Source organism: Pogoniulus pusillus, chromosome 18 (genome assembly GCF_015220805.1).
Source record: "Pogoniulus pusillus isolate bPogPus1 chromosome 18, bPogPus1.pri, whole genome shotgun sequence".
Classification (NCBI taxonomy): domain Eukaryota; kingdom Metazoa; phylum Chordata; class Aves; order Piciformes; family Lybiidae; genus Pogoniulus; species Pogoniulus pusillus.
Window position 1 is genome coordinate 10,172,671 of NC_087281.1, and position 13,285 is coordinate 10,185,955.

Sequence of the window (13,285 nt, forward strand, 5' to 3'; positions counted from 1 at the left end):
TCCAGCAGAAAGAACTGCTCTTCCAACTGCACTTGTCTGAGCCGAGTCAGGCATACACTGGTGGTTTTAATGTGGCCAGTCTAAAATGTCTCATAGCATCAAGTGTTCACAGAACGCATTGGGTTGGAAGGGACCTTAAAGATAATCTATGGACACCTCCTACAAGACCAGGCTGCTCAAGGCCTCATCCAACCTAGCTCTGGTTGGAGCCTCCACAGCTTCTCTGGGCAACCTGTTCCAGTGCCTCATCACCCTCACGGGCAAGAATTTCTTCCCAATGTCTAATCTAAATCTAGCTTCTTTCAGACTGAAGCCATTTTCCCTCATCCCATCATTACATGCCTTTGCAAAATGTCCCTCTCCAGCTATCCTGTAGGACCCTTTCAAATATTAGACAGTTACAATAAGGTCTCCCAGAAGCCTGCTTGTCTCCAAGCTGAACAGGCCAAACTCCCTCAGCTTGTCTTTTTAGGAGAGGTGCTCCAGTCCTTTGAACACCTTCATGGTTCTCCTCTGGACCTGCTCTAATAGTTCCACGTTCTTCTTGTGCTGGGGACTCCAGAGCTGGAAAAAGTACTCCAGATGCAGTCTCACAAGAGTGGAGAGGAAAGAATTACCTTCCTCAACCTGCTGGCTACATTTCTTTTCATGCAGCCCAAGACATAGTTGGATTTTTAGGCTGCAAGTGCACATCTGTCACTCATGTTGAGCTTCTCATCAACCAGCACCCCCAAATCCTTTACCTCTGGGCTGCTTTCTAGCCGTTCTCTGCCCAGCCTGTATTTGCGCTTGTGATTGCCCCAATTGAGGTGCAGGGCCTTGCATGTGGTTTTGTTGAACTCCATAAGCTTGGTATTGGGGCACCTCTCAAGCCTGTCAAGGTCCCTACTACAATTAATCATAGATGCATAGCAGTTTCTTCATCTGAAACCAGTAAGGCCTAAGCACACTGAAATATTTGGAAATGCCAGAGTAAGCAGAAACATTTTATCTGTATCTATACCTGCCAAAGAGCAAGGCAAGTATCTCATGGTGAGTTTCAAAATGTCATGAGGGTTAACTAGTGAACCATGCCACAAAAGCAATGGACTGCTGCGTGAACTAGGGCATTAGCAAAACCATGTTTCTCCAGGACTCCTGTTGGACTCTGGTACCTGTGGAAGAGTGATGAGCTACAAGCACAAAGCTGGTTAGAGTTACTGCCTCTGAGGGTGCACCTGTGACTTCTTTAGCCATAGGATGTCTCTGGTCTCTGCAGGGGAATCTGCTTCCACTGCAGCTATTTGCTGAAGCTATTTCAACACTTTCTGAATATCTGTTCCAAGGAATTTAACATCCTTGAGATCTCTACCGCCCTGTCAGGAATGGAGACAGAGATACACTGTAACAGTGTGAGCCTTGATTCTTTAGGGTAACAATCTAAAGTGGATATTCTTCTAATTACTACCTCATTTTGTATTCAATCTTCTAGTAGAATTTGTTTTGATGATTTCATTTCCCAGTAGTTCACCTAGGCAAAATCCTTCTCCAAACTTCCAGTATGCAATTCATATTCAGCTACAACCAATTATAACATACTTACCACCAAATGCAATAAAGGTCAAGGCCTTCTCTTTATTTTCCTTCAGTACAGTAATTTCATATTCCATAGCTTCACTGTATGGCCTACAACAACTTCAGGTACTTGAACAAACTAGGTACTTTCCAAACAGAGTGTCCTGAAATAGTTTTGTCCATCAAATATTTCCTTCTTACAACTTGTAAATCAAACTGACTTTCTACACGAGTAACAGTAGAAGAGAAGATGCTTGTTGCGCTTTCCTCATACCCTGCGACATCTTCGACCATTTCACTCGCTCAATCCACCAGCTAACAGAATTGGAACTCAAGAGAAACGATCACAACATACAAATGGCTTAGTAAGCTCATTCCACAGCTGTAACCTACCAAAATCTAACACAACCTGAAATCACTTTATGCTTCACTGTCATCACATTTATGCCCTCCTAAGGAATGCTCTATAACAACCTCATGTTGGCATGACTTCTTCTTAAGATTTTATCACATCAGGCTGCAGACACCCTTCCAGCAACAGAACAAGGGGACACAGTCTCAAGTTGTGCTGGGGGAAGTATAGGCTGGATGTTAGGAGGAAGTTCTTCACAGAGAGAGTGATTGGCCATTGGAATGGGCTGCCCAGGGAGGTGGTAGAGTCACCATCCCTGGAGGTGTTCAAGAAAAGCCTGGATGAGCTATTTAGTGCCATGGTCTAGTGGGTTGCTCACTTGCCCTTGTTCTGTTACTGGTTGTCTGGGAGAAGAGACCAACCTCCACCTGGCTGCAATCTCCCTTCAGGTAGTTGTAGACAGCAATGAGGTCATCCCTGAGCTGCCTCTTCTCCAGGCTAAACACCCCCAGCTCCCTCAGCCTCTCCTCGTGGGGTTTGTGTTCCAGGCCTCTCACCAGCTTTGTCTCCCTTCTCTGGACACGTTCCAGCACCTCACCATCTCTCTTGAATTGAGGAGCCCAGAACTAGACCAAACTCCCTCCATTTGACAATGTCCTGTTCAAACATTTTCAAGTAGTTTATCCCATAAGCTTCTTGCCAACGTGGAGATAGCATTGTGTTAGGCACAGAAAGTCCCTATTTTCAAAAGTTTACAGTCTAAACAAATAAGACAGACAAAGAGCGGAAGGAAGGATATACTACCATCCCCATTCCAGACTGAGAGCGACCAGCCTACATTACTAATCCAATGTGCCCAGTCCCCATCCGAACAAAGAGCCTGGGTCAAGCCAAAAAGGACTTTCAGAGAGGGTGTGGAGAAAGTGCTACAGGAGAAACAGCTTCAGAAGCCAGAACCTCCTGCTGAAGCTGCCATTCAGTGACCAGGTCAGCAAACGGAGACAGCTTTCACAGCCAGCTCTACCCACAGTGGCAAACAAGCTCAAGAGACAGATTTAAAAACATGATTCTATACAGCTTTGCTGTGCTTTGGCTCAGATCCTCATGCCAAAGAGGTTTTGTTCAGGCCAACCACACGATTAACAAACAAAAGTAGGGTTAGGGGGGCTGTTTTTCTTAAATGGGAAATAATGGCTGTTTCGAAACACCAGCATTAAGTTTCCCTGAAGATATCTGCACTTGCTTCTATTTTTCAAGCTAGCACATGCCTAAGTGAACAGGATAGTCCCCTTTTCTGAATCATCCTGAACATAAATATGGCTTTGCTGTTATGTAAAAGCCAGTAAGAAGTATTAAGACAATTTGAGCACAGAAATTATGCGTCCCATAAAAACATCCTCTGATTAGTAATGGCAATAAACACATCCTTTAACTCATTTTCAGGGAAAAGCCAAGAACTAGAGTTAGTAACTGATAATCTTACAGCTGCAGATAAGCAGCTTATTCACAGCTAAACCAAACTATGTTCCACCAGTGGAAGGTGGAACGGTTATTCTTCCAAATTACATATGTAAAAGTGCTGCATTAAGCAATACAGGGGGTAACACCTCTCCCCCCCCAAAAAATATCTACCTCTTCTAAAAAATATAAGTAATGTTATTTTGTTAAGATCAGGCACCATCACCTTAGCTAGATGGAGTACTGGATTCCTTCTCTGCAAGCAAAGGCTACCCATTTCACATGCAAAAATTGGCAAATTCCAACTCTCTGCATTCTCTGATGTACATGAGTGAGTTTAAAGGATGAGAAGAAATGGGTTGTCCAGGTAAATATAGGGATACACTGGAAGAAGTCAACCAAGAGTTACACTGATCATAGATTTCCTTTGTGAAAAGGTTCCCTTTAAGGAGAGATGAGAGAATCCAGGGACAGGTGGAGCAAAACATCACTGCTCCTCCAAAGACAGCTCTTCACTCCTGGTGAGAACAACATGCACAGGAATTGCCAAAGGTTCACCTCTTCAGAGAACTGGGCAAATGCAGCCTTCCCAGGAGAATCTCCAAGTGAAAGCTCTACAGGAAAAGCACCAGCAGTGTTTCCATCAATTTCCAATCTTCTGTTATAGATTATGAAACACATTGAAGAGAACTGAATCCTCAGGCAAAGTCCTGGGGTGGGATATAGCTGTAACTGGTTAGTATTCCAGAGAAATACTGTCTAAGGAGATGTAGTATAATAGAGCCATTTGATGTTGAATTTCCTCTCATATACACTGCTGCCACTCCATAGATCTTTCAAATAAAATATTTTTGTTCTAAGCAAGCTTCATATCAGCTTAAAGACAATACTCTCCATCCACCCTAATTACCTACGACTGTGAAGATACTGTCTTTGCCATCAGCTGATGAGTAGGTTATTTCATCATAATGGTATATCAAGATCCAATCAGGAGGAAAAAAAAAACTACACCATGTCAGAAGATACTCTGGTACTTGCACCAATTTTTGGATACAAACTGCATGACAATTAAGCCTAGCACAATAGTAGCAGCATTTACAAATGCAGAAATGTAAAGAGGGGTGGAAGCTTTTGAGGGTTTGTAAATGTCAAGAAAATCTTTGAAGTATTGCGACAAGCACCCAATAATACCAAGAATTTACTGGCAGAGGGTGATACGATCGTGAATGAATGGACAGGGCCTGGAAGACCAACACCAGCCAGGAGAATGTCCCAAACACAATGACTGAATAGGGAGGCTTTGTAGTTTATCATACAAATGCAAGTGTGAACGACAGCAGTGATACCAACAGTTTAAGTACCTTTTTATGGCAGTAAAGGCCTTAGATATGCTAATGGAGAAACAAAATACAAGGAATGTTCTTTAAAGCAGTTTCACCACCTTTATAAAAAATGCTTAATAATCATCTCACCTCACACTTTCTTCAGCTTATTATGTAGGCAAATATTTATCTTAAAAGGACATAAATGTATCTTAAAGGAAAAACACTATACAGTAACTTCTGAATGCTATTAGATGACTTGCACTAAAATTTTCAACTCCCAATAGATTTTTCCTGTGCTAAGAGTTGAAAAAGTTCATAAGGTCTCTGACACTACATCTAAGGGAGAACTTTGTTTCAGGAAGACCAATATGGCAGCACACTTAGATTTCACACAACTTATCCAGACCATCCTATTGGCTTCTTAAACTGTCGTTCAGCAAATCACCTTCTGTGTATTAAATAATACATACTAAGGGACTCAGAAGCTAACTGCCCAAAGAAAATGCATGTACTAGACCAACGTTGGATACCATCTGGGGTCCATATCAAGATATTACTGCATCTGTTACTTTAAGCAGTAGCTTTCCTGGGAAAGGCAAACATTTCTGTCTCTTGCCACACATAGGCATGTTTACAAGAACGTGACTTGAAATGACCAATCCTTCAGGAGCAATCAAATCACAAACTCTTCAACATGCTGTTTTCATATCTCCCACATTTTGACTTCCTTCTTTGTCATACCAGGAGGTGGTGGCGCAGGGCCAGTGACGTGGGCCGGAGGTAGGGAAGGCCATCATGGCTCTGATTTAAATTACACCACTGTCTTTAAAAAGCTGAGCACATAACCAAAGCCAGAGAAAACTTCTTTCATCATCAAGTCTTATTTACTGCCTAACCCAATCTAAAAGCAACTAAATATCTTCATTCAAACCTGCTACCTTCTTAAGCAAATGCAGTCTTTGAAAGACTGGGGCCTCATGTGATGGAGGGCTTCATGAGCAGTGTAAAAGGAATACCTAATCTTTTGATTTTGCAAATAAGTAGGCTTCCTGAAAGGAAGACAGGAACTCAACTGAGGTCAGGCCACCAAATCAGATTCATGTCTGTTTCTTGTGGCTTTCAGTAAAATGATGTAGAAAAAAAGCAACTGAGTCAAGCACATGACAGAAGGAAAGAGGGAAGGAAAGAGGGAAGGAAAGAGGGAAGGAAAGAGGGAAGGAAAGAGGGAAGGAAAGAGGGAAGGAAAGAGGGAAGGAAAGAGGGAAGGAAAGAGGGAAGGAAAGAGGGAAGGAAAGAGGGAAGGAAAGAGGGAAGGAAAGAGGGAAGGAAAGAGGGAAGGAAAGAGGGAAGGAAAGAGGGAAGGAAAGAGGGAAGGAAAGAGGGAAGGAAAGAGGGAAGGAAAGAGGGAAGGAAAGAGGGAAGGAAAGAGGGAAGGAAAGAGGGAAGGAAAGAGGGAAGGAAAGAGGGAAGGAAAGAGGGAAGGAAAGAGGGAAGGAAAGAGGGAAGGAAAGAGGGAAGGAAAGAGGGAAGGAAAGAGGGAAGGAAAGAGGGAAGGAAAGAGGGAAGGAAAGAGGGAAGGAAAGAGGGAAGGAAAGAGGGAAGGAAAGAGGGAAGGAAAGAGGGAAGGAAAGAGGGAAGGAAAGAGGGAAGGAAAGAGGGAAGGAAAGAGGGAAGGAAAGAGGGAAGGAAAGAGGGAAGGAAAGAGGGAAGGAAAGAGGGAAGGAAAGAGGGAAGGAAAGAGGGAAGGAAAGAGGGAAGGAAAGAGGGAAGGAAAGAGGGAAGGAAAGAGGGAAGGAAAGAGGGAAGGAAAGAGGGAAGGAAAGAGGGAAGGAAAGAGGGAACAATCTTTAGAGAGGTTAAAGATTCTTTAAGTCTCATTCAAATGAAATCTAAACCATCTAGTTTTACATTAATAATGCAGTGCAGCGCAAGAATTCATAAAGTTTATTAAAATCAAGACAAATCTAAAATTTTTCCACAGTCTCCAATGTTTTGATAGTCTCTCAATCCTATCCCCTCATTGTAGCTCTCATTTCCCTTGTGCTCTTGAAAATTATTTCCCAAGGAATTATTGTTTGCAGGAAATATTCTCTGAATTAACTGCACATGCAGTCCTTCTAGTGCTCAGTAACTCATCAATCAAAACTTGCACCTCATATCTTACCTTCATTTGCCTAATTAACCAAATGTATTTTGACATATTAGACAATTAGTAACAAACATTTATAAAACATTAAGGTGATGTTTCAGTAGTTCCAGTTTCTAAACTACCCTGGTAATCTTACTACACATACACCTTCAGACAACTTGCTATCAAGTGTCATAAGTTACACCCATATGATTCATCCATTAGGAGAGCTGCTCAGCTTTAAAAAAAACAAACAAACCAAACAAAAAACCAAAACAAACAAACAAAACCCAACAACAACAAAACCACCACCAAAACAGACAACCCTCCCCACACCCCTTCTAATTTCCTGAAACAAAACGAGAGGGTCAGACTGTCCATTCTTCCATCTCCAAAATGTTATCTGTAAATGTAGTTCAACGTATGCAATATTTAATGTCCAAATATAAAGAGATGCGGCAGCTCTCCTCCAGCTTTCATTACTGCTGAGGTCACAGAGAAGGAAGCAAAGACAACAGGCAAGGAGTGGTTTACAGGAAAAAATGAGACTGAGTGCACTGCAAACACAGCTTTTCTGTATAAAAAAAGGCAATTGGGGCAACCCATGAGAGCACAAGACCCAAGTATAAGCATGTTCCATTATCCCATGTCCCCCACCACTCTGACTCCAGGTTCCAATGCCAAATGCAACAAGACAGCTATGATATTAAACTGGTTGTAACTACAGCAGCATGGAAGGTGACAAATGGGATATATTGGTCATTGGCGCAACCCTCCCCACAGCAGGAAAGAGCAAATAGCCACACCAGTGCAAAAACACCCAGCAGAAAGGTTTTGTTTGGGTGTCTGCTTGTTTGTTTTTAAATTCAAATAAACTTAGTGAGCTTGACACCAATCCAGATCAATAAGAAACAGCATAATCTGCCCACCACCTATTTTGTAAATACATCCTTCATTTGGATGTATTGAGATCTGAACGACTGAAGCACACACTCATGAGGGAATCATTCTGTTAACCTCACCTTCATCTTGGTGCACTTTAAAATCAGCACTGTGTTTATGAAACAAATAGTGACCCAATCACCACCACATCTAGTCAAGAAAAATAGCTGTACAGGTTGCTGTGAGTTGCTATCTTAAGATCACACTGGGGCGGTAATTCTTAAGCTTGCTGATGATATAGTGAGAAAACAAACAAATCCTGGCCAAATCCTTTAAATGGCCACAACCCAGTCGGTCTCTCCATCACAATCTTGCTTTACAAACTGTCTACACTCTGTCATGTAGGTAGCAGACCTCAAAAAGTAGGGGCTGGAGGGGTAACTAGGCACAGGCAAGACACATTTCTAGAGTTGTGTTTACTTCTCCTATATCTTATTGGAAGCACTAATAAGTTGTTGAGATCTTTTTTGGAACAGTCAGTTTGGTCCTACAGATAGTCCATCAATATTTGAGATGAAAATGTATGTTTGCTCGAAAGCAGACCAACCTAGCAGAACAAAGAAGCATTTGTAATATGGGGGTTGGTTCAACACACTTGCACTCAGAATGAAAAACACTATCAACTGTATTGTCCTGGTAATGTATCACTTGAGAGCAGAAACGAATCAAAAAAGTAATTTTCTTTCCTATCCAGAACTTGCAGTAAGCCAGTGCTAATTTTTAAAGCGTCTGAATTTTCCAGACTTCGTTTTAGAGGCAACACCCTACACATTCCCAACATCAAAGAAAACTCTTGATTCCGTGTATTCATACTTAGAGGAAGGGTCAAGACTAAGGCACCTCCTTTAAGATCAGACATAAAAATTCAACATGAAGCAACTTTGTTGAGTTGCCATGGAATAGAATATTGACTATTTATTGTGCCAGGAAATGCAATGGACAAAGATGCATAGTGGATACAATGCCCAACTCTGTAAAAAACAGTCAAGTAAATTAAATTACAAACCTAACTGTTTTAAGATATAAATATGCCCATTTAATCAAAATTTGTTATGGTAGGTTTTGTTTCATCTAAACTTTCTAGGCACAAATAAAGTCACAGAGAAAATAAACAAAAGCATAATTAGGTTTGAGTTCAGTACATAAAGAGCATAATTAAATGAGTTACTTGGGTACATTAGCTATTTATCAGCCAATTGGCCTACTGTACTTCATTAATCTACTTTCCAAATTCACAGTAAAGTACAGTTTCCCAATTTACATACTTCAGAATGTCTCCACGGAAAACAGCCTTGCAAATTTAAACAGCAGTCAACAAACAATTACTCTATAGCCTTTTAAGCAAATTGAGCACAAGAATAGTTAAAACGAAAAAAAAATGCCTGGTGCATAATAACTACACTCACACTTTTGCTTGATTTAAGAGAGTAAAAGTAATTGTAACTGTCATATACACGACATTAGGAACGCTGGAGCAACTAATGGAATAGTATTGAACAATAGATTTAGAGACACACAACCATTCTGTATATCCAGATTATTTTTAAATACATCCTGCCTTTGTATCACTCATTTCTTTAATCTTTATAATAGCATAAAGAGTACTTGAAAAGTATTGCACCCACCACACCAAACAGCACCTACTAACTTGGAACCTGGAAAAGTAGTTAATGCCTAGGAAGCCACCGTAACAAAAAACACTATAGAAAGGCAGAAAGATCAAATTTTTATATCCACAATGAGCCTCCCAAATAGCCAGCACGATCCCAAAACTTCTATCAGGAGAGTGTTTTTCTTATGGTTGTGTATGTGCAACATATTCCAAATGATCTGCACAGGATAAACATGAGAGAAGACGACCAGCATCAGCTGGACGAAGTGAAAAGGACGGAACACAGAAAGGAGTTGTATACTAAGAGGTGTTCTATTTTTAACCTGTGCTTTGTCTAAGTGCCCAACATGAGCAGAGCCAGCACAAATTCTCCGACGCCCTTGTAACCTCGGGAAGACAGTACACACCCGGGTAGCACTTGTGCTGCACACCTCTCCCACTGCGAAAGCCATTCAGCTCTCGCTAAGTGGAAATGCTTCCACTTCTATAGTGAAGGTGAAGCTACAGCAGCTGTGTAGTAGAAGTCAAACTTTCTTTCCCAAGTAGGCCAAGATATCAAGCCAAAAATCAGCCCAAAACACTGGCAAAGGGACACTGAGGCATGCGTCCAGGCTGCCGTTCCTCACTCATGTACTCTTGGGCCGCCCTCTGGTAGAAAAGCCCTTTCCACTCTGTGGAGACACAGAAAAAGACAGTGAATGCAGAAACCAGGTGGGGCGAAACCAAAGTCCAGTTGAGTGCGAGCAGCAAGCCATTCAAGCCCTGCAAGCTATGGAGTGCATTTCTGATGCTGAAAGAAGTCCACACTGCTTAACGTTAACACACTACAAAATGTGCTAAACAGCCAACTTCAACAGATTGTTTATCGTGAATTCAGAAGATTACATTTCCTTTTGATAACTCCAAATAGGAAAATTCTAAGGGCAGATGTTAAACACAGAAGCAAATTAAATACGTGGGCTACACATGGGGAGATGTTGAGCAATAAGAAAACTTAAACACTACATTAAGACAAGTAATCTATGTGGTAGTCCAGAACAGAAAGTATGAAGTACAAAAAGTGAGGTTTACAAGAATGTAAGGAACAACCTACATGGGCAAATGGATGGATAAGATCATCTAATTTGCCACCATCACAAAGTATCAGGCAAGAGGTTGCATACCTGACATACCCTGAACCAGAAATCAGTGGGCAGAAAAAACAAAACCCATGAGACTGCACATTACCTGAAACCTGTAGCTTGATACCTTGGCACATCCCAATGCTCACATTTCTGAGCATCTGAATTATATCCACTAAGAGTGATCAACCATCTGAGCTCTGGACCGTAGTGTCCTCAGTACCGTTTGCTTTCTCATCCTGAGGAGAGGCCAAAAGTGACCTCAGGTTGGCAGAATCATCTCCCAAAGCAGACATCAGTGAAAACTGAGGCAAAGTGTCTCACTGGAGGGACATAAGATCTAATAAAGCCCAAATTGAAAGGGTAACTGAAAGTAGTCAGTTACCTAGTCTACAGCTAGGAGGAATCCAAATCATTTACTTGCTGAACAAAAAAAAAAGTTAAACAGATTTATGTAATGTTACACTGTTAGGGGTGCATAAAAGTATAGTGTAACTACATGAGGACCACTAGTTCAAAATCTCTCTGCACTGCAGAATTAGTTTATTTGTCATACAAATAGAAAACAAACAAACAAAAAATCCCCCAAACAACAAAATTGAAAAGGTGAAACCAAATGCATCCTGCTCAGTGGTACTTGGTTTGTCCTGAGCCTGGTTTCAAACTTTCCTCAAACACACTACTGCCTATCACAACAGTTTGTCTAAGTCACCACCCATCCCTAACAAAATAAGTATGTCCTTCAAATAATTAAAAACACATGCTGACAAAGTAATTTAAAAATAACACCCACCAAGATATTAAAAGTCCTGTTTAAATTCAGAACTATTTACTGTCATTGCACTGCACAATAATGAGAGATATTTTTTCCTTAGCTTTTACTGTTTTGCTAAAGTGTGTTTACCCTTTTGTTCCTCCTTCCCCATTTCCAATTGCTGGCATTCTAGGAAACACCACATTTTGTACTGAAGACTATGCAGATAAATATCTTCTAAATATTAAGTTAAAACAGTAACCAAATTAATCTTGGACTTACTTTAAACATGGGAAATCAGCCTATTAAAAGGGTTGGAAAATTTGTTCCAAAGGAAGCAACTGCTCTTTTCTACTGACAGACAGAGCTTCAAGTGAGAACCCATGTATGCTCTTCAACTTAAATGGACCATTAAAAAGAATCAAATATTATCTTCCATAAAGCACCTGTTTAACAGTAAGAGAACTGGTCCTCTAAATGTATGTTCCAGGGCTGCCTGCATATCTGGTACAACAGATCACTCCCACCACCTTTTCTCCTTAAAACGGATTTATAAATACTATTAGCAAGTTAGGTTAGAGTTCCCAGCTGCACATCTGGACAGAGATCAAGAGAAGAGTGTAACAGCTGAATTCAAAGCAATAAATCTATTCTATTATAGTACTGGAAAATTAAAACATAGAATAAAATCTTGGTTCAATAGGTTACACATGGAGTTCAGTAGGCTAAATACACACACAGGCACAGAGGCACAAGCACACTACCTTCCATCTGATACTCTCCCAAGTCTTCCATAAACATTAATTTACCCAATCCCATGAGCCAGATAACAATTAGCCTGCTTCTGAGAGACAAAAAATTGCCAGTGGAAGGTCACGAGATTTATGTAATATCAGTGACAGAAGCTAGATCATCATTCAAGCTTTAGTGAAGTTTCTGTGTTGGATCAGAAGGCCATTTCCACAAAGCACATCTGCATTCTGTCCCGTAAGACCTGACAGTGCTCAGTCCCTATTGTATTTGAAAATTTAATGATTGCCTCATTAAAAAGGGGCAACACAATGTACAGTGTACTTTCAATATTCACTATTTCGTACTATTCATTCTTTAAAAACACTATAATACATTTTTACATCTACATTGTACTGTACTATTATTTTTATTCTCTTGTCAAACATAAGAGGACATAGAGTGCACTCGTATCTTATACCCTGCATAGAAGATGGATAAGTAGAACAAAATACACTCAAGACAACCGTTTAACCTTAATACACTAGTTTTTAGAAAGAGCATGAGAAATTTAGGTTTCTACTATAATACTTCCCCTATTATATTGTCATAGCATGACTCCATTAAAATAACCCAAAGTTTAAAGTTTAGTGCATCAACTAAAAAGTACACACGGCAAACCCCAAAATTATTAGTCTGTACATCATATTATTTATGAACATAATCTGTAGTCAGAACAGCAGCCTGAACCAGTAAGACTCATTCCAGAGACTGGCTGCCGTACAAACCAGACAGAACAAATACTCAGTTATGAGACTTCATGGACCTTTATTCACTTACTTAGCCTTCACCACATCAGCACCTCTCATATAAGCAATTGCTTATAGTCTTAGATCTATGACCAGATATTTCTTTCCTTAATCTCCACCTATGACTTCTGTATTTGGGATTGTGAGTCCTTTGCTGACGTCCAATCTCAAGAACCAACAGAAAAAGGCACTCTTTGATGCAACTACCAAAAAAAGAGAAAAAAAAAAAAATCTACCAAGTCACTTTTATTCCTTTTGGAGAGTTCATTACGGCAATACAGAGATGTACTTTACATGCTCTCCACACAGCATCGGCAGGCGAAGCGCAGTCCTGTGTGCCGCTCCCCGAGCGCTCAGCCCCCGAGGGAAGTTCGCTCCAGGGACTTCACGGCCCGCAGGAGACGCGAGTGCCCTCAGCTTCTTCAGCTGCAGCGAACAGGTGTCGAAATCCATTAGTTTTATACAACTAGCAAGAGTTTACACAGCCTGTCAATTGCATTC

The 13,285-nt window shown here is 40.9% G+C and overlaps 1 protein-coding gene across 3 annotated transcripts in view; it reads right to left on the reverse strand.

The window, feature by feature from the left end:
* Nucleotides 1-13,285, reverse strand: part of EPAS1 (endothelial PAS domain protein 1) — a 137,965-nt gene that overhangs the window by 74,668 nt on the left and 50,012 nt on the right. The gene's annotated exons all lie outside the window — the stretch shown is intronic.